The sequence below is a fragment of the Lonchura striata genome, chromosome 5 (assembly GCF_050655825.1).
Source record: "Lonchura striata isolate lonStrDom1 chromosome 5, ASM5065582v1, whole genome shotgun sequence".
Classification (NCBI taxonomy): domain Eukaryota; kingdom Metazoa; phylum Chordata; class Aves; order Passeriformes; family Estrildidae; genus Lonchura; species Lonchura striata.
In genome coordinates, this window is record NC_140707.1 from 46,564,093 (window position 1) to 46,585,534 (window position 21,442).

Below are 21,442 nucleotides of genomic sequence, written 5' to 3' on the forward strand. Positions count from 1 at the left end.
AAGTCTTGAAGTGATTTTTTTTTTTTTTAATTGTCTCAATGCACAGCCTGACCCTGAACTGACACACGTCATATATTCTGGAGACACAGCCTACCACAAGCCACTACATGGCTTCTCTTCAGGTGCTTTTCTTCTGTGTGTTCTTCCCAGGAATACAGTGAAATACATGTAATAAAGATGAAGACAAGCATCTGTTAGAATTGAAAAACATTGCCCCCTCCATGATGTTTTTTGGAGAGAGAGGAATCTTTCTTCAGAAGTTATTTTAAGCTTCACATCAGACAAAGGAATATCTTGTCTCTGGGAAGTACAGCCTGTTGCTCCAGTTCATTATACTTATTAGAAGTAACAGGTGTTATGTAGTACTTCTTAAAAATCAAAGAATCCCCAAACTGCTAAAACTACACTTTTTAAACAGTTTGTTTTCTATGGTTTCGGAGGTGTATTGGAGGTCCCACCACACCAGCTGTGGGTGCGTGGCTGTGCAGAGTCGCAGGTGGCAGAGCAGAGCCAGAGGGCAGCTGACACGGCCGGTGCAAGGCCAAGCTGGGACAGCAACCCGCAGGTCAGGATGAGGGCAGGTGAGGATAACCAGGACCAGGAACTGCCCAACCCCGGCAAGTGAGGGCACTCGGTGTTTGAACAGAGCCCCTGGATCCACGGGAAGGGCTTTGGGTGGAGGAGGCAGAGGGGTCAACTCAGGGCCATCGAGACTTGGTGACTCAGGGCGCTGCAGAGTCTGCTCCTCTTCCTACCTGTGCTGGGGGAGCTTCCAGAAGGGTATCATGTCATATGCTGGTCCCTAGGTACGGGGAACATGCAGACCGCTCTTTAAAGGCTAAAAACAATTCTTAAATTACACGTCATCTCAGAAAAAAATAGGATATCTGATACACACAGTGTGGGATTGAGCATTTGAGTGATGTGAGTACATGAAGGCCCAGGTATATCTTCCACGATACACAATGTTCTGCAAGCGCTGCAATTGTGTCACAGCAATATCAGTCACACCAGTATTAGGCATGAACTCTGTGCTATACAAATATGAAGAAAAAAGTGTAGTTAAGATATATGCCAAAATATTTTCCCACTCTTATTTAAGTAACTGCATTTTTATTGTAGACCTTTTTTTAATTTGTATTTCTTTATGCATACGCAATCTGTTTTTTTAAGAACAGAAGCTGCATTTATCCAGTGTACTTTCCTATTCAGAAATACTGTCTTGTGTTTTATAAAGGTTTATTATGATAATTATTGTACCACCAAAGCTGCTGGTAGAAAGTCTATGAAATTTTGTAATATGTAAGTGAGCAAACCAAAAATGATTGGAGATTAGTTCAAAAATCTTGGAATAATCTCTGGAAAATCATGAAATCCTTCTAGAAAATTTCCTTCCTTGAATGTGCTCCAAGCCCTGGTTCTGCCAAGGATTTTTTTTACAAGACAGCTATCTACTAATGGAGACGCCCTCCATGATGCTGTGCCTACTACTGACAGCTAAGGGTTTGTTTTTTCCTATTCACTATTCATAGTACATTTTGAATTGTTTTTGTGCCCATGAAACTGAAGACTAACAGCCTCTGGAGCCAAGCACAGTCTCTTTGTTGGGTAGAAATAACGCCTACAGGAGAGGATGGATGTGCTCAGCGTCCCAGCAAGTGGCTTGAGATGAAGTGATATTGGCAGGATTCAAACTGAAATTATTACAAAACATGAATGCCACATGTGCAACTGCTGCCTGGCTGTTTCTGTGCTTCTATCCTTTTGTTTAAAAATGTTATCTTAAAAAAGATACTATTGACCTTGATCTTGTGCCATTGCTGTCTGAAAATTGCAGGGTCTTATAGATCCCAGGATCAAAGGGGAGAATGATTGTTCTGCCAAACATGAAGCTTTTGTAATGACAGTGTTGTGTATTGCTTCTGCAGAACAAGCCTTCTGTTTAGCTTGTCTTTTAAACTAGCCTTACCTAGAAGCTTGGTGGCATGCTTAGATCTGAAAATCTATTAACAGCAGTTACTATCCAAGTCTGTCAGTTATTAATAGCAGGTTGGCATATTTTCAGTTTTACTCATTTGGGTTGTGCTACTACAAAGTTATATGGGATTTTCTTTAGGTTTTATAATCACACTAGATATTGTGATACTAAAATGAAGAGAAGTACTGTCTCGAGACTGTTGTAGGCAGGCTTCCTCAATTCTGCCAATATTTCTCAATACTAGTTCTGCTAGGATAATTGTGATATCCCTTTTAGTCAGTCCCAGGTTTGTCAACAATAACTCATGCCAGCTGAGTAGTGGGTTTGTGATAACAACTTTTGGAAATTAATATGAGTTTCACCTTAGAAATAATTTGAATCTAGTTTCCACGTATGATGTTGGTACCTACATCATCTCTTGTTCCTCCTTTGTGGAAGAGTGACAGGCTCTTCTACCATGACCTTCATTCTTCCCAGCATTATGTGCTACTCTACTTTTATTAGCACAAGAATAAGATCATTACAAGTATGTTAATAATGGAGTCATGAAAGTTAAATTAAAGGCTTGACTTCACCGAAGTTTTTTAGTAGGAGTATAGATGAGAGATAATGAAAACACCCTAGAAATTCTACTACAGTCTGAAATTAAAAGCAATGACGTTCCTGAAGGCCCAGTTGCATTCCTTGATCTAATGCATCAGATTAATTCCTGAACTAACACCATTATTGAGGCCCAATTGCATTTTTTAATCCCAATACTCTTTAGCACTAAAAACAGCTACCATTATTTCTTTGGTAATCTTACCCATTTTGGAATTACTGCCTATGCATCCTTTTAAAGTCTCAGTTATGACAGTGTACTTGAGCATTTAATAAATTATTCACTGTTCTAGGACAAGCCTGGTAATTATTCTAAGAAATGCATTTTTTTGGCAGTACTCCAGAGAGCCAAAAATTTGGTACTTGGCCTCTTAGCCCAAACCATTTAACATCCTAGTCCTTTTAATGTAGCAATGCCTTTCCCCAGATGTTTGAGCACTGAATTGCTATTCTTGAATTGGATTTCACTTTAAGTTTCTCCACTACTTGTGTTCCTAATATTGCTTTTCCCTGAAGATATCTTCTCTCCAAGTACACCTTTTTTTGAGCTATGCCTTTCTCAAAGGTACCAGATGGAATAATTTTTATCATTTAATACTTTCTGTCCATTTCTTGGCTTATGTAAAATACAGCCAGCCTCAGTCCTTAGTATAGTGCCACACAGGCACTGTACCCAGTGACTGTCTAGCAATGGTTCATAGAATCTGAAGTTAAACATCTGTGATTCTATCCCTTCTTATATCAGCTTAGCCATTATAACAGTGTATTGCATTCATTTGTAATCACCAGAATTCAAGATGAGCTGTAGTCTGTCAATTTTCAAATGCTACAGAATGTTTAAATGAATGCAAAAAAGTTTGGGGTCTTAGCCTGTCATTTGCAGGGGAAAATACAGACAGGATTGTTGATATCACCACCAAAAATCTAAGGTAGCATTTTCTAAGTTTATTCTTGGGTAGTGTGTGAATATATTTTCTTTATTTTTAAATTCTGTTCTTGAAGCAATGCATTTTTATTAAATTAATTTAGCTTTTATACAGGATAGAGAACCAAGTATTGTGTTTTGTCTTTTTCTCTAAAATTTATTGGCACTTTACAAGCATAGGTTGAAAATAAAAGTTAGAACACTCTTGAGTTTCCAGCTGCTGTTTGATGATTATCCTAAATTTTCTTCATCTGTAGAGACTGTAAACAATCTAGAGTAAATCTACAAGATATGTTGGAGGTTTAATATTTTCTTTATGTGTCAAACCTGCTTTGGATAAATATTTTTTTTGCATATTTCTGGAAGCTATGTATAAAGGAAAATTTTGCTCAAGTTTTCTGTTGGAAATTTTTGTTATTAAACAACCTTTTGTTAGAAAACAACCTTTGTTTTTCTTCTTTTCCTCTAATAGATTAGTTTGGAATTGCTTTTTTGCAATTTTTCATTTTACCAGAAATATAATGGAGTCTCTTAATCCTTTGGACTTTCCTAGTGACCACACATTCAGTTATTGATATATATCCACATGACTATAAGTTTTGACTATAGTTATAAGCTTACAGTTTTGTGTGACTCATTTACCTGTGTTATATTTTGCATTCTAATATTGCAGTATATCTAAGGGTAGTTCCTATTTCTTTATAGCTCTTGCTAAATTTTGTTCATGACTCTGCTTCACTCCCTTTAATTTTATCTCTACTGATGATACAGTAAATGACTCAGTCCACCACCAGCATTCTTCAAATTGAAGCCAAAGATAATTTACATGATTGACAATACTAGTACAATGATATTTTAAATGTTTTCTGTAAAGTGCTTGTAAAGAGATGCAGTAGAACAGTGTAAGCAAAGTGCAAAGGCAGATGTTTAAATGTATTTTATTAGAGATCCCATTTTAAATTACATATACTATGTATATCATTACTGTAACACAGGTGTGATCAAAAAAGAGCAGTTTGGAACAGTCATATGAGGCTGAAGAGAAAAATCACGGTGTCTCTTTAGGGATGAATTCACAGTTAATTTTCAGCAAGAAGCTGAGGAGTCTTCTGTAGGAATCCCCACTTCCATTTGCATCAAATTTGAAGAAACAAGCAATAATAACTTTCATTTCTGTGGACTTTTTCAAAGTGTTTTTATTGAATAATTTTCAATTTTTTAACAGGTGATGAGAAGAAGTGCTTATTAGGGTAGCACATATGTTAAATCAGTTTTGCCCAGGGGGATAAGTTCCTATAGTTCATTTTATAGTGGGAAGGAACACTGAAGAGACAAAGGGCCTATTTGATGTTGATATGAGGTTGACTTTCTAGAAGTAAGTAATCTGCAACCTAAAAAAAAAAAAAAAAAAAAAAAGACATCATTTGGACTTACATTCTTTGTGTTTCAAAGAGTCCATAATCTAATTGCCAATCCCCTTTATGGAAATTTACCAAAGGACAGCTATTTTTGATATGTCACAGCATAAAATCTGCAGCAGCTATAGCCCATTTTTACTCATGATTTTCTGTTTTGAGTTTTCAGTAACTGCTAAGGGCGTATTTCCTGTATCAGGGGAGATTCCAGAAGAGCAACTTGTAAGAAAAATAATTTTATGTCCACAAAGAGCTGTCCATTTTTAGAGCAGTCTTTCTTTTTTCTTTCTACTCACTGAGCTGAGAAGGCAAACATTTGTAAGACCACTAAATGCTGCTTTTCACGTAAATGGCTGATAGTTGCCACATCAGAATTATGGGATGCAAAGTTGGCAGAGAAGTTGTGACATCTCCATGCTTGCATATATTAAAAAATTCAACTGGAAATTTACCTTAGAATTTGGCTCTGACTTCAGTCTTGACCGTGCTTTGCACAGAAGACTGAAGTACAAGACCTTCAGAGATTCCTCCCAGCCTGGGTTATTCTAAGATTCTGAGTTTGCATGATTTCTATGGAATGAAACATCTTCTGACAAAATAATATCCAAAAATTCTCAAATTTCTCTTTCAAGTTTTCAGAATTGTTCTGTGCACAAACTTTGGGTGACAATACTTGTATAATGCATAATACTCAGTAAAAAAATAATCTTCTTGATTTGTGATTAATATGTCATGTCAGCATTACAGTACACTTAATTTTCAGAAACATTTTTTCCTACCTTATGACCAAGTTTAATATTTTATAATCTTGTAGACCAATAAAGGGAAGATAAAATTTCTGCTGATTTCTAAACCTTGTTTAGTTGGTTGTAAAGTGGCTTTATGATAAGGTTCCTTTCAGATATAAGCTGTGCCAAGAAGGATTTACACAGTGTATCTAGAATACTTATGTATTCACAGAAAATATGCCCAATAGGAAAACAAATAGAGATAAGCCAAACTCATGTTTGAATGTGGGTAAATATTACCTAGCATGAATGATCTGCTTACCTTTGTGTCAGTGAAGACTTGCCTTAATATTCCCAGCAAGATGTATTCTATTGTATAGATACTGTTTATCTATACATGCATGCAATATTCTAGCTCTTGATAGTAGATGTAATATAGATGACTGGTTATCACAAAGATGACATTTTATCAGAGCATAGGAGTTAGAAATAGCTCTATTATACTGGAACAATGATTTCTTTTTAGCTGGAACTTCCCTATAAAACAATTATATTGCTAAATCCAAGATTAGGGTCACTGAGTGACAGCTTGAATTTTAAACAAAATTTTATATATTAAACCAATTTTTTTGTGTTTTCTTCAAAAAGTCCTTAAGTCTTTGTCCAAACAGCATTGAAATTCAAGACAAGCTGTTACCGACATCCTCTCAAACTGAGCATGGATTCTATTTTTCTTGAGCCATATGACTAATTTTTCAATAGCTCAGATTACAGAGCCAGAAACTGTAGTCTATTTGCATACTATACACAGTGGCCACATATTTTTCTTCAATACAGTTAGAAATCGATGGATTACTCCATGGTGGATTTCAGTACAGCTCCCTCAAAATTTAGGTCAGAGTTTGAACTGGTGTCTGCTGAACTTTTCTTATGGAGAAGGAAGGTCTGTGAAAGCTGATGCATAGATTACTGCACATTTTTCTTGGCAGAGAAAGATCTGTCTTTTCCTACTCCAGAACAGCCGCTTTGAAATTTACCATATTTTGATTTTAACCTTCTCTATCTGCATAGTACAAATTTTTTCAACAAAAATGCATGCTTTGAAAATACAACTCGCTTAATTGAGCAATCTTCAGTTTTTATTGTTGAAAGAATTTTTCAACTTAGTGTGTCAGTGCTTTCTATTAATCAGTTTTCAGAAAGGGCAAATTTTTTTGTTTGTTTTTTTTCTTTTTAAACTGAGGTGCCATATTACAAAACATGACAGGTCCCAGAACCCAAAATTCTCAGGAATGGGAACTGTGACAAGGACTCTTCTAAATGTATTTTAGTAAATCATCCGATTAAAATTATTTTTTGCCTGTGTATTTCAGTGCAGCATCTTTCACAGGATCACTGAATCATAAAATAGTCTGAGTTCGAAGGGACTCAAAAGGATCATCAAGTCCAACTCCTGGCCCTGCACAGGACACCCCAAGAGTCACACCCTGTGCCTGACAAGATTGTCCAACACTTCTTGAGCTCTTTCAGATTGGTGCTGTGACCCTGGGGACCCTGTTCCAGTGCCCAGCCACCCTCTGAGGGAAGAACCTTATGCTGGTATCCAACCTAAACCTCTTCTGAAACAGCTTCATGCCATTCCCTTGAGCCATCACTAGTCTCCAAAGAGAAGAGATCAGTGTCTTTCAGGTGGAGTTGGAGTAGAACCTATTTTAGGAAGCAGCTAGAGTCTATTGTTTTTAAATCTTATTTGCTGAAATAGCTGAGTTTATGAAATCTGCTGTAATTGCAATGGTTTTGTCCAGTTAGTGGAAGTCTGTAAAAAGTCTGACATTTTCTGTAGTATATTATTACTATTCATCATGCAGATCCTGTAAATTTGTTGTTACAGAACTGTTCTAGAATTCATTGATAATGCTAGTAAAAGCCCAGAAAAGAGGACTTAATCATGTATTTAAAGAAACCCCTCAAAAAATAATTCCATGGTCTGTAAAAGCAGCACAAAAGAAAAAAAAAAAAGAATAAATATCAACTAATTTGAAAGTTTTTCCATGAAAGTTGGCATCAAGTTTTGGGAGTGTCCAGTAATTCTGCTTAATATGTGGAGGATTGAGCTTAGAAAATTTGTATGATTTATCATTCCTAATGTTACAAAATTAGTGTTTTATCACATGCATAAATCCCACATGCCAATTTATTCTTGCAGTTTTGAACAACCTCCACAATCAGAAGGTGAAAATGTTTTTCATCAAATGGTGGCCAGTTTATTTTATGGGATTTTTTTCTTCAGTCATTTCCAGATAACACACAGAATAATATGTTATTAAAGTATGATGGTTGATGGTTGACTGAAGTATTTTTATGTATGCTTTTTATTTTTTGACTCATCCATAGGATTTTTTTCTGTTCTCCTCAGTGATGGCACACAATCAATGACAGGATTTTTAAGCAGTGTCATCTGATCAGTTAATATTACCCATTCCAGGCTAATCAGAAAGAAGAAGCAAGGTAAACTCTACTACCTCCACTTACTTTCTGCTATATGGAAAGATTTTATATATATATAGTATACTATAACCTTATTCAAAGGTTAACATAATCTGTTAGACCTCAAAGTGATTAAAATAAAAGTATTTCATAATACATACATATAGAAGAAAAATCAGATTGTAATTCTAGTTGTATTCTGAATACTTTATGATTCTTCACTGACTTCTGCTTTCATTGTCATTAGCTAATTTTCTGTTAATTCTTTAAGCACTAAGTACTTCACAGAAGACTTTATTGATGTCATTTCACCTATATTTACAGTGTTGTCCTCAGAGAAATGAAAATTACATAAGGATCTAAGTCTTACAGTAGATTAGACAGTTGTGTTACTGTTTCCTAAACTGAACTCCAGAAACAACTGAAAATTCAGTGGTAAGATTTTATCACACAACATGATATTAATACTGTAAGAGCAAGTATAACTGTTACAGTTTAAGATCTATGCTTTTTCTTTTTTCATCAAGTTAAAAAATCTTTGCGATAAAACTGTGTTACGTCTTTCACTTTCATTTTTTCTACCTTGCAATTTTCTTAAAAGCTGTGTACTAACTCTTAGAGGTAAATATAGATTGTCGTCCTTGAGGTACAGTTTAGCAAAGTCTGACTTAGATATGAATAAGGCACTTGACTGATTCAAAGAAAAATTAGACTCAGGAAATAATAGAAATTAGTTTAACTAGAGAAAAGTTCTTTGGAAGTAAAGATGTGATATTCACATTCTCTGGACAGAGAGACATAATTCTGTCTCTCAGGATTTCTTGGAGAAGTATGGAGAAATCTTAATCTATACTCCTTTGTTTTCCCCATGTGGAATGTGGTATAGAGATTGTTTACCTAGTAAAGTGATTACTTAATTAGATTTTAGTGAAAGTTGAGTTCAATGACCAATCAGATCCAGCTGTGTCTCAGACTCTCAGCAGAGTCACTAGTTTGAGTTAGGTAAGTAAAAAGTATATAGAATAGTATAATATCTCTTTAAATAGTATATTAATGTAATATAGTATTGTTTTAATAAAGCTATCCTTCAGCTTTCTGATCTGGAGCCAGACATCATCATTTCTTCCCTGAGCTGGGGTTCACCACATTTAACTGTATAAAGATCTTAAGAGAAAAGTGGTTATGTATGTAAGACTATACCGGTGACCAGACCAGGTAAGAAACAGCACGTTTTCAGTCCTACAACTCAGCCCCGCAAGGTTTCTAGAAAGTGATATCATTATTATAGACTGGCAAAAATGCATTAAATACTTTTCTCCAGGTTCAGGTAGTATGGATATTGCACTTTTGAGTCTGTTTTTCCTGGGAAGCTCTCCAGAAGAAAGGACAGGAGTTCACAGTGCACTCTGTCTTAAACTGTGAAAATAACAATGGAAGTATTTCCCTTATTATGTCCTTATAACAGATAACACATTATTCTCATTGAAGACTTACATGTTCACATAAAAATGTTCTTGCTATTTTTATTTAAGAAACTTATTCCATATTTGTATACTGATGGTCATAAACGGTATATTTTTTACTTCTATATATGAAATATTTTGATAAATTTGGACATAATATTGGATTTTTCAATTTTTTAATTTTGAAGCCTTATTTATTCGATAATGTAAAAATTGAAAGACAATATCTACTACTTTATTTTTATTTTAGAAAAATTCTGAAATGCCACTATGCTTCATTGTAGGCAATGCATAGAAATGCAATAAGTAGTACAATAGATGCTGGTAGAAAGAATAGGACAATAGACACAAGTTCCCAATAAGGAAGAAAGCAATCCTAACATGAAGGGAAAAAGGAAGAGGCAAAAAGCTCATGACTCAAATGGCTCATTTGCCATTAAATCAGGACCCAATAAAGGTGCGTTGCAAGGTGATCTGATTTTCAAAGGAAATCAAACTTTTCTGAAAATTTGGCTGCTTATGTCCAGTATTGACTTCCACTTGAAAAAAGATATTAAACATTTTGATCTTGATTTTTTTAAACCTAAAAATAAAGTGAAGCCAAAATACTAATTAATTTTAAGAGGTTGTTACTTGTAATCTCAGCAGTTAATCTCCATTCTTTCTTGGCTGCTAATTTGCATGTCTCAAGTCATAATGGCTGTGTAAATTAGTCGTATGTGGAAGAAGACTAAACTAGTATTTCAAGAGGTGCCATTGACAAAGGTGTCATTCTAGGGTTCATTTGAAAGTTACTCAGTCATATACTGGTTTTTATATAAATTGTTGAAAAGGGCTTGTGTCCTTTTTCAAATATCTGTGAATGCAAAGCATTAAAATGAGAAAGTACATAAAAGAAAATATTTTGAAAATTCTAATTTCAAGTCTAGAAATATATAAAAAGACACTATAACAAACCACAAGTCTTTGAGATTAATATTACTAATACATACTAAGAAAGATGGAAAACTATGTGCCTTGATGCAGTTTGGAATGGCAAATGCTGTAATGCCACAATAGTTATTTGGATCACCGTGTTTGCCATCAAGGTCCCTTAATGGTATTTGGAAGTACATCTTTGTCATAATCTTACATGCCAATGAGATTTTTAAAATCCTAAACTTAATTTAGTTTGAAGATAAAGACACTGTAGTGTATAAAAGGAGTGGCCAATGTAAAATAAGAGAAGCACAATTTGAGGGAAACAGAGTAAGAAATTAATGAGAAATTGAAGTCAGTAGCTCTGTGGATTTCTTAATAACCAATTTTATATGGACACATTTCATATTCCTTGTTAATTTTCTGAATTTTTTTTGTTCTAATTCCTGTTTAAATAATAATTGTCAATATAACTGCACATTAAAATTATATATTTTTAATACCCTGATTTATACTAAGATACTTAAGAGTAGGCTATCCAGTATAATTACAAAAATTTGATGTTTCTCTCCTTTATATAAAGTTTTTCCTGATCAAATGACAATTTTTATTAGTCATCTCACAGTCATGTTCTCCTTTGTACTAATACTCTGAAATACCAATAAATCCTCAGGTTTCAGTTCCAGTTATCACAAATGCTAGAATAAAAAAAATGTGAAGGACACAACATTTGAAAAATATATTTAATTGTTTTGGCTGCTTCTTAAATAAACTTGGAAATGTTTTAGCCTTGCATTAGCAAAATGGACTACTAAAATTGGTTAATTGTTTGTAAGACTTTACATATTTGACATTGATAATATGTGTGTCACGTCTACATTAGATTCATTAGTCTACTAATTATATTATCTAAACTATAAACATCTCTCAATCCCTCTCTAATGAACATAACAGCGTTTGGAATTCTTAGTGCTCTTATTGCAGCAGTTTCAAGACCTAGACTAAGTTTCTTCAGTTTTCCTCTGTAGCTTAAGACTCTTGATTTGAAGAATTTTCAGCATTCAAAAGCAAGTTAATTCACGCACATGTAATAGTGTTTAATAAAGAGCCTGGATTTTGAAAAATATTGAAGATAATTTTCTTTCTTCAACAGTCAACATAGAGAATGGGATGAAAAGTTAGTAGAGAGGATCTGTTTCAAACATACAGTTCAACTTTGCTATTTCATAAATTCCATGTGCTATATTACTTGCTAATCAAATTATGGTCTGTTCCATATTTAATAGTGCAGTGGATTTAATTAATTTTAATTTTAAAAAATATTTTTAAAAAATAAATACAAAAATAGGTCACATCAATAAATCTCAGTCATGAATACAGAATAATAACATAAATATCTGTATATAGCTTGATGACTGTATGGAGATTATATTCCCATATAAATCAAATTGCTGTGACTAACTTGTTTTGGTTTTTTTTATTTGTTTTCTACAAATCAATTTCTTCCTCTTCTCTAGAGAAGTGATAAAACTTAGTGGAAATTCTAAGGCAGCTTAAACCTTTTAAAAATATATAATCAGAGGAGTTTTTCCTAAAAATTAATCATAAGTTATAAGAAGTATAATTTCCTACAATATTTCTTTGTGTCATATGAATTATTGTCACAATGGCTCCTCAATCCACAGCTATTTGAGGGTTTGGCCTGGAAATTCACACACCCTTTATTAAATCTTCATGCACAAATATCATATAGTGAGCACTGAAATTTTCAGCCTTATCATGTAAAGTCCTTTTTAAATATCTACATAGGTGGGATTAGCTGAGGCTCTACCTCCAAGCTGTTTTCACTGAACAATTTCACGTGTGACTTTTTTGGAAGAGCAATACAGAATCTATAGCAATTGCATCCCTTTGATAGTAACACATAACCAGTGAAATGCTTTCAATTTTTTCCATTAGAGGATAGAGAAATTATTTGATAGACCATGTTCATTTACAAAGAATTCACAAAACCTTCTTTCTAAGAACACAGCATGAATCAAATAGCTGTAGACAATTTGTCTTCTCACACTTCTCAGCATTTTCCCAGGATTCCTCTTCTCAGAGGCATTTCCAGTCTTTCTTTGGGGTCATATTACCTTTTTGTCTCTATGTCATTTTGATTGTTTCTCTGACTTTGTATTTTCCTAGGTGATCTGCACACAGATATATGCTCACATTCACTGTTTAGTGCCATACTCTTCAATGTCTAAGCAACCTTGTAGTTCAGTGAAATAATGATTTTTTAATGTTTCTTGTTCAAAACAGAAGTAGTAACAGCTTGCTGAATCTCTCCTGAATAAAGAGTGACTGTCAGCTTTATCGTACTAATTCTCTTTCCCAAATAAAGCCTTATGTGTTGTCTGAGGGTGAACTGTTTTTATAGTTATTTTAAAAACTGTTGAGATGATAAAATACTTTTCACATAGAATTCCCAGCCAAAATGAAAAATGTACCCAAAGGTCGAAAGAAGTACAATGCTTACGTCATTTTCTTCCCCGCTGATGAGCAGTGTGAAGAACTTTAACCCATAGTCAATGGCTATGTCAGCTTTTGAAGGAGTTTTATTCATGTTCCTCATAATCATTTTTTTTGTTCCCTGGGCTGACAGGAAGCATCTACCAGAAAGGGATCACTAATAATGCATTGAATTTGCCAAGAGTTCCCAAAAGTCTGTTTAGAATGTCACAGTAAGAAAGACAATGGGGGGAACATGACAAAGTACCTTCTGTTTACAGAGATCATAACTTGTAATATACAGGTTCAACACTGAGATGGACCATAGTCAGCCTCAAGGATTTCTGCTGCTTTAATTTTGAATGATCCAAATGCTTGAGACTAACAAAAAGTTGTTGTTTTACCCTGAAATAGTCATACAAATTGCTACTTACTCTCTTAGCAAGCCTTGTCTACAGAAGCAAAGTTCAAAAAAGTCAAGATCTCTTAAGTGAGCAGATAAAAAAGGGCAGAATAATTTTTTTTGCCCATTTTTTGTGTCCTACTTAAATTTCAGACACAATACAATAAAGACCAGTGATTTACAAGATGTTTTCTTCTGGAGAATATGAGTCAAAGAGAAAGAAAACAAAGTCAATTAGCAGAAAAAAAATGAAGGACAGTATTTGTATAATTTGTGAGTCACTATGCTGTACCACCCATTGTGAAAACTCTATCATATACCATACAACTAACAATATTCTCTGTCTAGCCACCGAGATAAGTGGGCGTAACAGGCAGATCACTTTATTATAACAGGTCTCTTAAGACTAGACTGGTTGCAGAAAAAATTATGGAGAATGTTGAGGATGACATCAAAATATAGATGCTATATATGCTAGTATTTCTCCAAGACTTACTCAGGCTGAATCTCACATATCTCTTAGTACAGGGGACCCCAGAGGCAGTCATAGAAGAGGATTAAGCAGGCTGTCAGAATTTTTCAGATTACACACAGATAGATCATGGCAGTTAATTTTGCCCTATTTTCAGGTCATTTGTGTAATTTTCAGTCTGCCAAAAGTATGCATAAACTGGCTTTCAGGGCCATTATTCACACCCTTGCTGATCAAGAAAGGAGCCACATTTTATTATCACACCATATACAGACTCACTCTTTAACAGACTAGTTTTGGTGCATATACAGCAGACCATTCCTGCTTGCTCACTAAACCAGTTCTGACTCTTCCTGATTCTTCATACTATATCTGAAAGTATTATACTCATAGACTGAACATCACTTCGTGTGCTGAGAAATAAACAAGCGGAACAACTGCTGGAGCAGTACACAGATTTATTGAGTCATAACCCAGAACAGTCCCTTCCTTCTGTACACACTGAAGCCTTTCTTCCTCAGTTTGTGATACGCAAAATCTGCAAAAACATTAATTTGGAGGTTTTACATATCTCTGAAGGAAATTGAAGGCCTTGAAGATATTTTACTGATTATATAATATAGAAAGCTCTTTCCTTAGGTAGGTGTAACTTCTTGCCTTGGTATCTTACTCTCAATTAGCAGATATGGCAATTTGTGAATGATATTTTAAAAACTCTTACAATCATTTTGTCCCATGATTATTTCACAAGAGTATCAATTTTGGATGAAGGTCTGACAGAATTCTGCATGCCTCACACTTCTTTTGTTTTTTAAATTATTCTTCATAATGCTCAGTCTTAAATTGTAATGTAGTTTACTCAGCACTTCTTGAAACTGCTATATTTCACACTAGTATCTGTGCATAGTAGGTGAACTGATTCCTGCTAGGTTTTTTTCATCAGTACTACCTTTCCCTGCTTTGCAAAATTATAAATTCCTTAGATGCTAAAATAATAGCTATAGGGTTCTGCTGCTAAAATATTATTATTGTTTTTAATCTATATTGAATTATGATGTAGATAAATTAATCTGCATTCTGATCTTGTTTGTATGAGTTCATATGCTCATGCCCTTTAGAAAGAGGACATTGTGCACACTTTCAAATGTGTGACGTGTGTGAGAAGGCACAGAAGCCAAGCAACAATGAGGTAAAATGAAGAGAATAGACTTCTTAGCATTGCAAGTACCATCTGTTCTGTAGAAACGCATCCTCTGTGTTGGCATTGCCACAGTGGTATGACATGTGTTATTACTTTTAATCATACTTTGTGCTGAAGAAAAGTCTGGTTACATGACAGATTCAGAGGTTGCAGACTCCCTCAGAGTTAGTGCCTGGAAATCCAAGCCTGCTTAAAGTGTTCAATATTTTTGTTTCTGAAATATAATGACGTATGTAAAATTATTCAACTGGGGACCAAGATACTAGGACAAGTATTAATATGAGATGAAGAAAGACAGCATTTACACGAACAAGATGACATTTTCAAAATATTCTGGAAAACTGTATGCTAAGGAATTTGTCATCATTTTCCTAGGGTAACATTGTGGACTATTACAGGATAATACTAGACACAAAAAATGATGGAAGGATTTCTGTCCTGACTCAGACATTTTTCCCAATTTACTAATTAGAACAATGCTTTGTTTATCAAAACAAGGAAACAGTTCAAAGCCACTATGTAAACTAGTCCTTACTGAGACATCTGTTGTGAGGTCCTCGCATATGTAAGGAGGAAAAACTTGCAGACCTAAACAATGGTTTTTTATGCATCATAATAACTTTGTTTATATAATTCACAAAAACACACATCTAATTCTTGTCTATTCTTAGCCACTGTCGGCTAATGTAGATGCAAGATGTTGTCCTTATGCATTAAATAGAGACACAATACTAATATGGATTGTCTTTTTTCAGTTGCTGAAGTATTAATAACCACCAGTCCTGGAATCACACATTCTAGTTCTGTTTGCACTGACAACCAAATGATGTCATATTTCTCTCTTGATTAGACCTCAATTTTATGTCATCAGTGACAATGACCTTTCAAGCACAGACATGCGGAGATATCTAACTTGAGCCTATGTGTTGTCAGGAGACTGTTACTAATATCTGGATCCCAAGATTTTCTGAAATGAGAAACAGCCTTTTGGTCTTGTGTTATATTCAGACAGCATGGCATCCAACTCATGTTATACAGTTATGATGCCCAAAACTACAGAAGCTTGGCAATTCACTTAGGAGCTCAAGTACTTTTTGAATGAAAATTAAACATCGGAGAACTGTTTCATTAGATAAACTATTTCAATCAGTGCTGTTTTGAATATATTCCCAAAATATCTTTTCCACTACTATTTTTCCACATAATGTTTGTTTGGTAAAATATTTCATTTAAAATGTTTATTTTTTTAACATTCTAATTTGACTTGTCAAATTCTTCTCAGTAGATGCCCATTCTGTAATTTTTTTAATTCTTCAGTATCCATTAGTATTCTATACCATGTAGAATTAATCATAACATAAAATGTTATTTTTATAATATTGATTGAATGTGATTAATTAAAGAAAAATAGATTATGTAAGTCTTTATAATAATTTTTACCTGTTACTAGAATAAGCTAATAAAATTGTACTCAGAATATATGCTTTCAGAGACTTCATGAATCACCTGTGAAAGGACATTGCTGATTAGCATTTGCATTTAGGGTCTTGTCTTGCACATTATTAAATTTGAAAAAAATGGCTTTGTAAAATATTCATGTATTGTCTTCTAGCTGAGCCTTCAAAGCAGTGGCTATGTTGTAGCTTGCATATTAGAGCAGATGTAAATGAACTCCTACCATTAAAAAAGCTACATAAAATGTGCAAATCAAAACACATTCCTCACAATTGTTAAATATAACTGCAAATAAAACATTAAACAATAAACACACATTTCTTAGGAAAAAAACAACATCCTGCATTCTTTTAATTCTGCTTTGGTAATTCCCTTTGAAATCCCTATAATTTTTACCCTGAAGAAAATAAGAAGTGATAATACACTATTATTTATATGATTAGTCCAATCATTTTAGTCTTGAGACATAAGAGGGAAGAACTAAATTGTCCTGATATACTGATTTCTTACACTTAGCTTTCTCCAAGACAAACAACTAATACAGCAATTTACATATCTATTAATATGTTATACAGGATGTTATGTGACAATTTTGAGAAAAAACATGGGCCAAGTACTTCAATATATCTTTAACTCCAAACTGAACAGAAAATGTGAAGTTCAACTTATGACAAGCTTTTCTAAACACAGAGATATTCAACTGGTTCAGGATCCCTCCCATTTTGCTGTCTGGCTCTCAAATAAGCTGAAAATTTCTGGAAAATATGTTAAATTTTTCTAGCTACAGACATAGTGAACATTTCCGGAAATTTTTGATGGTGGTAAAATCACTGAACTTCAATCAGTGATGTATTTTGTGTTTGAGTAAGTTGTCTTTTGACTAGTTGTAGAAATCCATGCTTTTTGAGATTACAGAACCAGGTTCTAGAATTCCTTCTTCCTTAGGTACAATTTATGTATTGCTTAACTCTAAAGAGTGACATTTGTTCTTTGTGTGGCAAAAAAAATAATCTCTCTTAAAACTAACAGTCTTCCCAGTTTATTCTCCCATAATCTACTGATTAAGATACAAAGCCCAGGAAATTCTGATGAATAATTACTGAAAAAAAGACTACCAGGTTTTAATTCTTACTTGAAATAAATGGCTGCTGATGGCAGTGTTAGAATCTGCAGATACTTGCACTGGGAAATAGGACCTCTCATTCCTCATGGTGGCTTAATATTTTGTCAGAAAGCAAGCACTCAGTTAAACAATCCATACCTCTACATTTTCACCTGGTCCTTTAGCTGAACAGTTTGCACAGAGTGCAATATCAGGTGCCCAGCTTGACCTGCAGCCTTCTCTGAAATCAGCCTCCCCATTATGGCCAGACTTTGATGCAGTCCTCACAGGCTTTCCCGAAATGCATGTATTGCAATTACTCAGTCCAGAGGCTGCACATATCCCTGTGCTGTGTTTCCTCCAGCAGCGCTTGAAAATGTGCTATTATTGAAAGAGTTAAAAAAATCCCCTTGGAAAAGCTAATTATTGCATGCAGATACTTCTTTGTGTGATCAAGGAGGGGACAATTTAATAGGCTCTGTAATACAACCAAGAACAAAATTGCTTTAAAGGAAGTCTCTTGTTGAGTGACAACTCTGTTGCCTGAGCCAATTAGGTCCCAATAAAGAGTGTTGAATTGGCTCCTGCTTTCTCATTAATTATGTTCTGTCACAGACATGGGGCTTGATTTAGCAATTTTGTATTACATTAAGATACTGAAAGGAATGGAACAAATGGCTCACTCTGATAATAGGCATTCTATACACGGTGTGACATTTACTATCCAGCTGTCCATAAGGCAGCCTAGCACTTCAGTTCAGGGGTTTATTTGTCATTGCTTCAAAGGGACACTCAGCTTTTCACAAAAAAGAAACAGAGAGGCTAATAGATAGGACAAAATGTACTGCTGATATGCTTTATTAGAGATAGGATGCTAGGGTTTTGCTAACAAGCTCATCCGTTGGGACTAAGCCGAGTTTGCTGTCAATCATCCTACACACAAAAGCACACTAGTTAACAAGGAGAAATGAATTACAGACACTTATTCCTGCCTGTGGGATCACAAATACACCAATCTGTGAAAGAGGCACAAACTCAGAAGACAAACTACATATTTGTCAATAACCTCCTAGAAAGAACCCTAGTAATTCTTTGAAGACCTTTGATTTAGCTTCCCTCTAAAATACATGTATAGGAAATGTTTTAGTTACCATGACATTTTCCTTTGTTACTTGTACAATTTTTCATCACATTAAAAACAGAAAACTGAGGAGGTCTGCAAATGTTGTGCTAGGTATATACACTGCTTTTTGTACCAAGCCACAGGGGGCAGCTACTGTTGTAATATTCATTAATAGCAACAGAAAATTAAATCTCAAAAACTTTAGTTTCAGGCTATCTTGAATCAATGTGTAGAGCATAATCTAAATCCCAATTTATGTCTTATATAATAATTAAAATAGCAGGATTTTTTTTTAGGCTGCACTTATTTTTTCACCCTCCATTATGTATTTTCAAGCAGAGTTTTGATCCATTGTTTGCATTACACTTGCAAGTTCAGATTCGATGTGCAATTCAATAAGCACACTGCTTTAAAAAAGCTTTATGTATACAAGTAAATATTATTAATGCATATATTTACATGCATGTATGAATTTAGACATGATTGTTTGACCCTGATTACATCTTGCCAAATCATTGCCATTTATTATGTAACATATCCAGTATGACTGACTTCATCAAGAAATGAAAATCCTTAGGAAACTGGGAATTTCTTTTGCATAATATTCATTTCATTTGAAAAAATATCCAAGAAAAATAACCTCTAGATGTGAAAGTGCAAAGAGGAAAATAAACAAATGTGTGTTGCTGAGAAAAGAAAAACAAGGTTTATTTTCCAGACAGAAATATGTAGTCAAAAACTTTACTGAAGTGTGTATAATCCCTTCCCTCACAGTCATATCTAAAGTTAAATAATTATTTTCTCAGTTTTCCATGTCTAGAGGATTCTCTGTAATAATAATTCTTGTTTTAGGTGTATGGAATAGTGTCTTTAAGACTTTACTACTAGAAAAAATAGTATCTATTTGAGAATATCTTATCTGAGAATATGTTATTTTACCCTATAGATAGAAATCCTGCAGTTAAGTCCTTCATCGCCTCTTCCATCAGGGTTTAGTGCTCTTTCACCGAGATTAAAAAATGCTCCTTTAAACTTCCTTCTTCTCTTGTTCTTGCTAATGCTGCAGGTCAGGAGTATGAAGGGGTCACCCTCTAAGCAGCTGCCAGAAACAGAACTAAGATGTTCTTGAATAATTTAGGAAAGACTTCTCCCTGTGGCACACTCAGGCCTGAGTTTGTGCATGTGAGCAGGATCGTTGGCAACATTGACAGAGGAACATAGCTCTTCCACCTGAAAAACCTGGATAACAGATTTGGGACCCCTCATGTAGTTAATGAAAAAACCCACTCCAAATCCTTAACAGAAATTAATGTACTAGATACAGGAAAGGAGCTCTGTAGATTCTAGGCAAGGCAATACATGCTTAGTGAGTTAGGCCAAATGATCTCTGGTGAGTTATAGAAAAAGCTAATTAACATTTCTTCCCAAGTGTAACTTTCTTCCTGAATGGCTAAGATTCTGAGTCTCTGCACAGCATCCCCCCAACGAATATCTTCCAAAGAACTCCCAATTTATAGTTTTATTGTTTGCTGCTTCTTTATAGCCCTTCAACATAATCAGAGAAGTCAATATTTGCAATGAATAAATACAGTCTAAAGAAAAATTCCTAATCAAGTTGCCTAACTATTTCTGATCCATAAAGGTCAGTCTGAACCTAATTATTTTTTCTCATCATTGTTATACTTCAGTTTTGCTTACCTATCTGCTATAAGTAAGTATTCTGTTATTTCTGTGATGATTTTACAAACTTAGAAGGAAAGCAATCATGCTACAAAATATATTTCAGTATTTCTGTTATCAGCCATTCCATCCTCATCTCCTGTTGTGTAGGTGGTGAGAATCATCTATCCTCATTATCTTGTCAGGACTCATACTTGCCTAATTTCAAAATGGCTTCATCTTTTCTAGGTTATAGATATTTGAAATTTTCCACTAATTATTTTTATTGCTGCAACTCTTTTTTATTTCCTTCTCTAAGCAAAAATGAAGCATTAGAAATTTTTAACTTGGATAAGAAACATATCCAGTCAAGTCAATTGAGATTCAAAAGCAGCTGTATTTGAAAAGCATTAGCCATATGGAGCTGGAGAACTCCTGTGCAAAATAACTTGACCCAGACAGTAATTTAGGTCTGAATTATTTTTAAACATTTGCAAAGAATTAAGAGCTCTTTGGTTTCCTAGATTTTGAGAAAGTATTTCCTCTAGTCTTGGCTTGAAAGACTTGTCTGCTAATGAAAGCAGGAGCCTCCTTTGGGATTGAAAACATAATCCCTTTCCCTGCAAGTTTTTATAACTTTGAAATTAAGGGTCTCTCAGGCTAAGCTATAAGAATAGGAATAACAGTTCTTTACTAGTAAGCTTGATAAAGTAAACAAACAAACAGCTCCGGCATTAACACCAAACAGAGCCCAGAGCGCAGAACCCAGTGCCGGGCTCTCGGCCGCGGCACTCTCCGCTCTGGTGCAGCTCCGGGCGCGGCCAGCAGGGGCGCTGCTGGCTCCCGGCGGGCGGGCGGGCGCGGCGGTTCCCGCGCCTGCAGGGGGCGCTGCGGCGCGAGGAGCCGAGGAGCCGCGCTGATGGCGGCCGGCAGAGCGGCTGTAGCGGGAACCTCGCCGCTGCGGCTGGGACGGCAGCGTGGGCTCCCGGGCAGCAAGCAACACAACAGGGAGCAGGA

General features: G+C 34.9%; 1 long non-coding RNA gene across 1 annotated transcript in view; it reads right to left on the reverse strand.

Moving 5' to 3' along the window:
- Positions 1-4,425: 4,425 nt before the first annotated feature.
- Positions 4,426-21,442, reverse strand: part of LOC146767354 (uncharacterized) — a 30,271-nt gene continuing 13,254 nt past the window's right edge. The window contains exon 2 of the long non-coding RNA XR_014955675.1: positions 4,426-20,005. This is a non-coding gene — a long non-coding RNA (uncharacterized LOC146767354). The remainder of the gene's footprint in view (positions 20,006-21,442) is intronic.